At 40.4% G+C, this 9,924-nt stretch overlaps 1 pseudogene; it reads right to left on the bottom strand.

Moving 5' to 3' along the window:
• Nucleotides 1-3,349: 3,349 nt before the first annotated feature.
• Nucleotides 3,350-7,851, bottom strand: LOC142366592 (uncharacterized; annotated as a pseudogene).
• Nucleotides 7,852-9,924: the final 2,073 nt, after the last annotated feature.

A 9,924-nucleotide genomic window follows, 5' to 3' on the forward strand; every position in this document is an offset into this window, starting at 1 on the left:
TATTAATCATGGACAATCACATCAGGCGTCTAATATCGAGGCTGGAAAAGCTCACAGAGTCAGGAGACTATACTTTTTCATTTCATGAAGGAAGAAAGGAGAGCAGAGCGCTGCAGACAAATGAGATCAGTGTAAGTTTAACTTATTAAACACCCGCCGGTTGTGTCTGTGTATGAGGAAACATTTCAGCCGTGATAGCATGACATGGGGCGTAGCTACCAACCACCACACACCTCCGTCAGATGCGTTCTATAGAACCATGAAAAGACCCGACCTCGGAGAAGGAGCTAAATAGTTATAGAACTAAGGGAGAAAGCCCCGAGTTCCTGTATGTCCGAACACGGGAGAAAACGGCCCCGCGGATTAAAAGGTTATTAGAACTGCCAAAGGTTCCTACAGTCCGAAAGCGGCTATTAAGGCACCGACCGAGGAAAGTCTAGCACTGGCAGAAGCAGAGCAAAACGCGCAAGGAGAGGTAGAGTGAGGGGGAGGGAGAGGGGAGAGGGGAGAGGGGAGAGACAGCGAGGCACCGAAGGACAAAAAAAACGACGTGGGGAAAAAACTGTCGGCTCTGTGGCACTTGCAGAGCACAAGTGCAACGACAGGGAGGCGGAGAGACAGCGAGATACTGAAAGAAAAAAAAACGGCTCCCAAATAGGATCCTAAAAACGGCTCCCATTGTGGAGCCGGTTCCTGTCGTTCACTTCAAAGAGCCGGCTCTTAGATCTGGGTACTAAAGTATAATCCTTTTTTCTGTCAAAACGAAAAAACGAAAAACGGAAGTAGCTGTCCTTTTTCCGTTTTTCGTTTTAAACCAAAAACGAAAAAAGGCGAAAAAACTGATTTTGTTGATTTCATAAAAAAACAAAAAAACAAAAAACCAAAATCAATTAACGGACCAATTTTGGTTTTTGGTAATTACTTTTTTCATTTTTCGCTTCTTACATTCGAACATGACGGCAGGCAGACCGGAAGCGGAAGTAACGCCAAAATAAAATTAGCGTGCTAATTTAATATCAAACATATTTTCCGTTTTTCATACACCCATTGTAGGTAGTAGGCTGCATTTATTTTAGTTAAATGAAAATACAACAGCTGGTTGTTTGGGAGAACGTGATAGCCTATATAAAATTATAATAGGCTACAAAAAAGTGATCACAGCCAAATATGACAAAAGATTAGGCTAGCCTTTCATTTCTGACAGCTGAACATTGCACATCTACAAACCTTAAACAAAATAAAAGAGAGCAACAACCATCTTTTTTTTTCTGTTCTTAAACGATGTTTTATATTGTTTTCATATAATTTGCTGATGGCAATTATAGAATGCGAGTGCGTGTGTTATATTGAAAGCGAGGCTGGGTGTGTCTATGAATATAGACAACAGTGAGATTTTTTATTTTATTTTATTTTTTTAAATGTGTTAAATTTTTCAATAAGCAGACATACAAAAGACAAGACTACACAGAATAATAAAACGACGACAACAACAACAAGCTGGGAACAACAACAGAAAAATCAAAAACTCAAATGGAAGGATCAGTTCATTATACAGGTACATTATACAGTATAAAATGAGCTAGAGATACAGCGGGAGCTGAAAAAGAAGTGAGACACCCCCCCCCCCCCATGTCCTGTGCCATCCTCTCAATGAGGGGGCTTTATCTGAAATTCAACACTGTAGAATATTTTTCCTGGCGCAGAATGACATAACGTTATACAGCTTCTTCTGGTACTTATCAGTCACACGCTCACTGGGAAGGCCCAGAAGGAGAGAGACCGGGTCGAGACCGAGGTCCTTTTTCACAATCTTTTGCATTTCAAATAAGACATTACTCCAATAATTTTAAATTTTAACACAGGACCAGAAACAGTCAGTAAGATCACCAATTTCTGTCTTACATTTAAGACAGAGTGGAGAGACATCCTTCTTGTACTTGGAGAGACGGCTTGGACTAACTTGTGCTCTATGCAGCATCTTAAATTGCATTGCTCTTGTCCGGTTACAGTTATTTTTCTTGCATTATCCCAGATGTCCTCCCACATCTCCTCATTAATCACAACACCCAGTTCCCTCTGTGAGGGTTTCTTTTAGGTGCTGTACAAGCAAATCATAACTTCTCTGTACAACGACAAAGACCTTTAGGTAACACTTCACAATACTGACTGTGTATTAGAGTGTACATCCCGTTCACTTATTTCCTACTTTGCCCGGACTTCCAGTGTAGCCTAACTCCTGGCCAATTCCCACCTTCTCCAGTCTTACAGCATAACTCGCGGCCACTTACCATGTAATACGCTGAACTACCCTAACTTCTGAATCAGTGTATTGAATGAAGCACTGTAGCCTACACTATGAATAAATATGCTTTGCTCTTTGCTCATGGCAGTTGTGTATATACACGTCAGAGCGCAAGCTTCACCCTTATTCCAGGGATTTATTATGTTTTGTCTTACAGCCTTGTATGATTCGGAATAAGAATATGTTGAGAAATGGACGAAACAAAGTGTCCCTGACATAAAATAACAGAGTTCCACTGATTTTTCTTATTCACGTTCAAGTTCATGTTGTTCCTTCTGTTATAAACTGTTTCATTTAGCTTTAATATTTTGTTGTGAGCAGGTCGTTTTTCTTAGTCAAATCAGGGAAGTCAGTTTCAGTTGACAAATGCTCTTTTTAGTCACAAGTCAAGTGGAAAAGGTTGTTGTGATACTACTACTGCTTTGATTACCCCCTGAAGCCTCTTCCTGTCTGCCTCAGTGCAGCTCCCAGCGGGCTCTCAATACAAGAGTAGTAGAAGGTCTTCAGCAGTTTGGTGTCTAGATTGTTCAATCTGGACAATGTGGTGGCCCTCCTCAATGTTGGGCCCATGTCAGGATTGTTGGAGATTACAGTAAAATACACCCTGACATAGCCTACAGTTAAGAGTGAACATGTCAGACCCTGTAATGTGACCTTGCATTTTGCTCATTTGAAAACAGCCAAAAGGTTGCAGGTGTGCGGACAAAGTGGAGAACCATTTTAATGGTTTGAATGTGTTAAAACAAAACAACTCATGTCTGTGTGGCATGTGTTTAACTAATAGAACTAGCACTTGAACCCAAACGCTCAACTCAGGAACCAAAGGAGTACCCAGTAAACAAAATAGTACAAACAACAACACATTTATTCATAACACAATCTCAACATAACTATATAACACGCACACACACTGGTAGCAATTCAAACAAAACAACAACATAACAATAAATAACTTAACTAACAAAATAAACACTAAAAGAACCATTAACAATTATGAACCAAAACAATAAATTAATTAATTAATCACTATCTAACAAAATATCTAATCTACACTTGCTGTCTCCGCGATACAGCGATCAGCTCCATCACTGCTTCCTGGAAGGGGCGAGGCTGTTGGTTCACAGTATTATCAAAAAGAGTCCCAATGTCTGGGAATGCTGTGAACTGACGTTCGGCATTTTCCTGCTCCTCCAGACACTGAAAAGGATTGGTGCCAAATGTTGACTCCCTGGTCAGGTTTGCCCCCCTCTCTTGCAGGTAGCTATCAGCAGCCTCTGCTGAACCGGGCAGAAGTTCTTCTGGCAATTTCACCTAACATCCACACTCGGCCAGAACATTTGGAATTCCTCTTCCTTATGAAAGACAAAGGGAATGTTGAATCAGTTTATTTTCTCTGTATTGAGACACATTATATTGTACTGTAATTAACCAGTGTAGCCTACCTACACTGACATAAGCCGTCTGTGTTCGTGTATACGTCTGAGTTGGCCATCAGGCAACTGTAATTCCACTGTACTGTGTTGTCAGCTGCCCAAGTTATTTTATATCCGATTCATGTGAATGTGTCATAGAGAAGGAAATCATGACATGCAAAGGATATGCATCTAAAAAAATAATAAATAAGCTAGATTATCAGTTCTTACAAATCTAATGATTAAGTTTTTTGATTGTTAACTTCCAGAGGAAAGCAACCCACTTCACTCCAGGCCAGAGTCGCCTCCACCTGCTGAGGAGACTGAGGTCCTTCGGAGTGTGCAGGGCTCTCCTCTGGACCTTTTATGACTCTGTGGTGGCCTTAGCCATCTTTTATGCTGTGGTCTGCTGGAGAGGGGGCAGCAGGAACAGGGTCAGGAGCAAGCTCTACAGACTGATTAGGAGTGCAAGCTCTCGCTGTCTTAGACTGTCCTCTGGACTCAATAGAGGAAGTGGGGGAGAAAAGGATGTTAGTTAAGCGAACATCCATCATGGACAACACCTCTCACCCCCTACATGACACTGTGGGGTCCCTGTACAGCTCCTTCAGCAGCAGACTGTTACACTCACGGTGTAAGAAGGAGAGGTTCCGCAGGTCCTTCATCCCGACCGCTGTCAGACTCTACAACACCTGCAACACCTGATAATGTTGTAGTTTCTGTCTCTCCTCACTACTAACTCAACAGGGCGGCATTTGTACTTTTGTTTGTTTCTTCTTGTATTTTGTAGGTTACTTCTGTCTGTTCTTTGTATTTTTCTCTTTTTTGCCCTTTCGATTTCAATTCTCTAGTGTATATTACACTTTCTGCTGCTACTGTAACAAGTGACTTTCCCTGTTGTGGGATGAATAAAGTCAAATCTAATCTAATCTATCTTTAAATGCTTCTAAATTTTCAGAAGACAGGGGTTATTTTGTTTTGATTTATGAGAAAAAATATTAATGTCATACTATTTATTTAAATTAAGTCTACAACACAACAAAATGCTTTCATTTGAAAGCTCTATATACGTCTCAGGTGTACTGTATTTACACAATCTACTTTACGTATTTTGAAATTGAAAATGCTCAGTGGGACCTGAGAAAGCATAAGGGCAACCTGCCAGGTGTTGTCAAGGGGAAAGTAATCCTCATAGCAAGAATCCTGCTAAGTGAAATTTATTTTTGTGTTTGGGGATTCAACTGCTAAAATGGATCAAATACCTGAAACTGTGTGCAAATTCCAAGCATCGATAAATCTGTTTATTCCGATGCTGGCTACCTGACAGGTCAGGTTTGACACACAGTATCTGACTGTGGTGTCCTCCATGTCCAGCTGCTCTTGGTCCACCAGGTGAACCAAGGCAGCCTTCAGTGGATAGGTGACTCTGTTGTTGACTTCAGGCCACACTCGTTCGATCCTGTGGTTCTGTAAAAATGCAGGTTTTTTCTTATTTTTAGGTCAGCATTCAAGATTTTGATCATAATTATAGAATATTATTCCAAGATTATCTTTTTTTTGTACATGCCATATAACTCAGAAAAAATTGTGGGAAAGGAAATGGAAATCATTTCACTACCACTGTGTAATATAATCTAGTAACATGTATAGATATAGACACACAACCACATATACACTATATACGCTATATACACAACCACCCAGACACTGCACTGTCCAAGTACTGAAAAATACATACCCCACACACAATATATCATGTTGAGAGAAATAATTATTAGAAAAACTTTGAAATGTACCTTTGTTGATGGTGTCTGCTTATAAGGTGCCCTGTCTTGTCGAAACCTGTACTCTGACAGTTTTTCCTGCAGGTATAGAGAGAGATAGAATTCTCCTCCATGGTCCACCCTCAGTTGGTCCCAAAGGCCATAGGTCACAACAGCATTCCTGCTTAATCAATGAAAAGGGAAATACAAGATAAAAACAACTTAACCAGCTCATTCTGTCATGAGGCCGTGTCTCAAATTCCACATCCTATCACAAGTTAATAAGACATATTTCATATTTTAATGGATTCATCAACTGGCTGTAGCTTATTACAGTACTGCTTTAGAGTATGTATCCTTTCATTTATAAGACCTGGTTCCTATTCTTTCCTACACAACTGTAGAAGGCGAAAATACTATCCTACTTTCTTTAACTTTAATTTCATGCTACAATGTTGTTGTATGATCACCATGAAAGACCACTGTCATATTCCCAAGATAATTTTGAAGGAAAGTTGTTCAAAAAAGTACACAGCTTTGTACATCTGTGAATGTTAACACACCTACTCACCTGTACACTTCATCATAAATTACAAGATTGCTTTTCACTGGCATGATGGAGTTGGCCACAATCTTGCCGCTATAGCCATCTATGGCCACAACGTATGTAACCCCATACATGGCCATCTTCTCGTTTTGGTCCATGTGGAGCTTTTCACCAAAATATGCCGCTTGATACGGCACGGGATTGAGGTTCCTTAAGCCCTAGAGAAAAGACACAAGCATATTTGGTACTGTAATTGAAAGGGCTACTTGACTTACAAGACAGAAATGGGGAAACGGACATTGTTTTTAAGCAAGCTGTCATTGGATAGATCTTTGGATCTCACCAAAATTGCTCTGCTTTATTCAACATAAGTAACTTGGACAACTAATTAACATAAACTGGAAAAAACGGGAGTAAGGAAAAGACTGACTTTCCACTGGCTGATTTGTTGTCACACATTGTGAAATGATGGGTTAGGCCTCCAACATTCCACAATGTATCAAAGCAAACCAGCAATCTGTGGATAGGTCAGTTGACGAAGGTCAGACCCGGTAATCCTGTCTGATGACAGCGATTGATACTTTCAGACATTTGTCATTGCTTTCTCTCTGGAATTTCTGTCACACAACTCAACTGCGAATGGAGTTTATTAATTTGCAGGTGCTAATGTCCACCATATCCATCACTAACCTAACTTCAATAAATTTTAAAAAAAATTTTGCTTTTCAAATTCTGTCCTTATATCAATCATACCGTTCTAGTTCCCTGACGGAAGCCAAATAGCCTGGACACCTGGTGTTATGGCACTAACGGGAGCTATATATAGCCAAGTAGGCTAAATCTTTAGTTTTCAGTAAGAAACATCATTTGTACATTAGCTTATTACAGTCATGCATTAGCTACCGTGAATGGCTTGCTTTGTGCAAAGAAAGGTCACTACAGTTGTACATCAAAGTGCATAGTTGAACAAAGCTTTAGTCTGGTCTGGATTACAGGCTGGACTACACCACAGTATGTTACTTTTGAATTCAAGGTAGACAAACAAGGAGTTTGCATACTTACTTGGCGAAGGGTCTCGTGATATGGAGGCTGAACAGCCTGTAGTGCACCTGCAACTCGACTTTCTGAGGCATGGATGCCTTTGCTGTGGAGGTATCCCTTCATCATCCTCCGACCATAAGTCGGTCCTGTCTAAAAAAGTCAGAATACAAGGTATTAGTTGTTAAAAACACACAAATAGCGTACAAATGTTGAGGTTTGGACACATAACAGTATCATAAAGATACATTGGCTGTGGTTAAACTAATATCAGTCAATCCTCCAATCACTATGTTCTCAGCAACCAATAACGTGAACTTTCGGCGTCAGAACGGTCATTGAAAAAATTCATATGGTCAGCTGAATTTACACTAACCTACAGTAGAGGTAGCAGCAGAGTTACAGTAAGCAAGAAATTTGCTGTAGCCTACTGTAAAAGTACAGCAGTTTCTTAGAATGTAGTGAAGCTATAGCTAGTTGCAGTGAATGTATCCAGATACAAGATTGATTAGTAGAAACACATCATTAGTAGTCTATCATAGCACTGTTACTCTCTGCAGTAGCCTATTTCAAACTGAAATAGATGAGGAATAGCCTGAGTCAAATCTGGCTGATATCTGACTGGCAATTTAAAAATGTATTTGTTACTTCATATTATCTTACCTCTTGAATAGCGTCCACAACTGCGCTCTCCAACTGCGACTTTGACACCAGCCCATTTTTCCTAAGGTTGTACTTTGCGCAGAATTTTTTTATAATCGGGATAGACACTCCTTTCTCCAAACCCATCGAAAATAACTCATTAGAAATTTCACTATAACTCTTACCGTTAGAAATCATCATTTTAATTAAATCAAAGTGCGCATCAAGGGCCATCTTTCTGTGCGTCTGTAATCTGTAGGCGGGAGAGAGTTTGAATTTCCGCAGGGAAATGCGACGTCGTACGTATTTTGGCGGTCAGTAAGCAACAGGTGTTGACGTCACGTAGGTCTTAATAAATAAAGTGAATTCCCGCGCACTGTCGGTTATTCTCATCAAGATTCGCTTAGCTACAATTATGGATGCCGAAAGAGTGACCCTGTGGCGTGGGACCCGAAGTGTAAATATTCGGCACACAGACCTGACCACTGCCAACATCTCAAGGATTTTTAAGGTAATTATTCTTCTTCTTGTTATTATTATTATTATTATTATTGTTAGGCCTATTATTATTATTCTCATTACAGTTGCTGTAATTATATGGCAGTGTTCCACACGACAATGTTCCGAGTGTGCTATAATAGGCTATCCTATTTAAGCTAAGGGAATCTTTTAAATTAATCAAAAAACAATCACTCGCAATTACAAGAGACCAGCCATCGTTCACTCCAACATAACATAACATAACATTAGGATCTGGCGGGACAGTGACGTGTTTTTTTTTTAGGAGTGAAGGAGAAGAAAAAAATGTGGAAGTGGGACTCTGTGTTTGCATGACAGTGTATCAAACTTTTAAAAATCATTGCCTTCAGTTGATAAAGTCAAACAATTATTTGATAAAGGACAGTGGTGATGTCCTGCTGCCCAGCCCCACAGGCTACATCGATGATTTTGACCTGCATCGATGTGAAGTCTGTGGGGATGAGGAATGGCCTGAAGCGACTCCTGGTAGGGTCAAAGCTAATGATTATTGTCATTCATTAATCGGTCCGTTATTATCTTTAATGGATTATTTATTGGTTATGTATTTCTTAACATGGTGATACATTTTACTCAGAGTTTCTCTAGAAGTCAACATAACATTCTCACTTGTTTTGTCCACATCTACATGATATATCCAATTTACCGTATTACAGTAACAAATACACCATATTCACCTCTAAGAAGCTAGAAGAAGATAATTTTATTTTATTTGTAAAAACCAGCTTGATCATCAGAACAGTTTGATGGTAATCACATAAAAAACAAATCATTATTTTTTTCAGCTACTCCTGCAAGACAGCCGGCCTTCACCTTTAGCGCAAGGCCGTCCACATCCACTGGACATGGCCCCCCCACCCCTCGTCCTGCCAAACTTTTCAACAGGTATGAAACCAAAGTTTGTTATTTTTTACATACAGGAAATGAAAAAGAAATGCTGATAAAAACCCAGTCCCGGCCCCGGCCCCGGCCCCGGCCGACCAGGCCGTTCCATCTCCTCACTAGAAGGCTGAACCCGCGGCATCGGCAGGTGCTCCTCAGCTTCTCCGGGGCTCCTGTTGCTGCTGCCAGGTGGCTGTGATGCCGCTGATAGTGTATTTCCTGGCTTTTTCAGCCATTTGCGAATGTCCATCCTCCTGAATTAAAATATAGCTGCTAGCTTGTGCTTTGGTCGTTGTTGTTTGTGGCCGGAATGATGCGATGACGTCTGATGGCATAACGTATCACCATATGATTCGATGAACGCTTGAAATTCAAGGACAACTGGAAACTCGGAATTTGGAATTGCACAACTATTATTTCTTTTTACCCAGGCTGTTCATTTTGGTTTGAAAAAGTCAGTGGAGTTTTCTGTTGTTTTTAACACATCATAGACAAAAAACATAAAGAAAAAAGAAAATTCAACAATATATAAATAAATTCTTGTGTCTCTCTCCCCTCTCTGTCTTTGCATTGAAAGGAACATATTACTTGGAAGGGTGGAGAGAGGCAGCCTCATAGTGGATGGTGCTTCCCTCATTGTTGAGTTCAGCCCGGCGGATGCCACCATTGAAGGGATGTCACTTAAGGTGAAGAGGGAGATGAAGAGTGACAATGACATTCTGTTGTGCGATTGCCATGGGAACAAGCTGGTGGAGTGCAGTGGGACAACTGGTATGTTGTTTGATGATTTACCCATGGCAG

The sequence above is a fragment of the Odontesthes bonariensis genome, chromosome 17 (genome assembly GCF_027942865.1).
Source record: "Odontesthes bonariensis isolate fOdoBon6 chromosome 17, fOdoBon6.hap1, whole genome shotgun sequence".
In the NCBI taxonomy this organism is placed as follows: Eukaryota; Metazoa; Chordata; class Actinopteri; order Atheriniformes; family Atherinopsidae; genus Odontesthes; species Odontesthes bonariensis.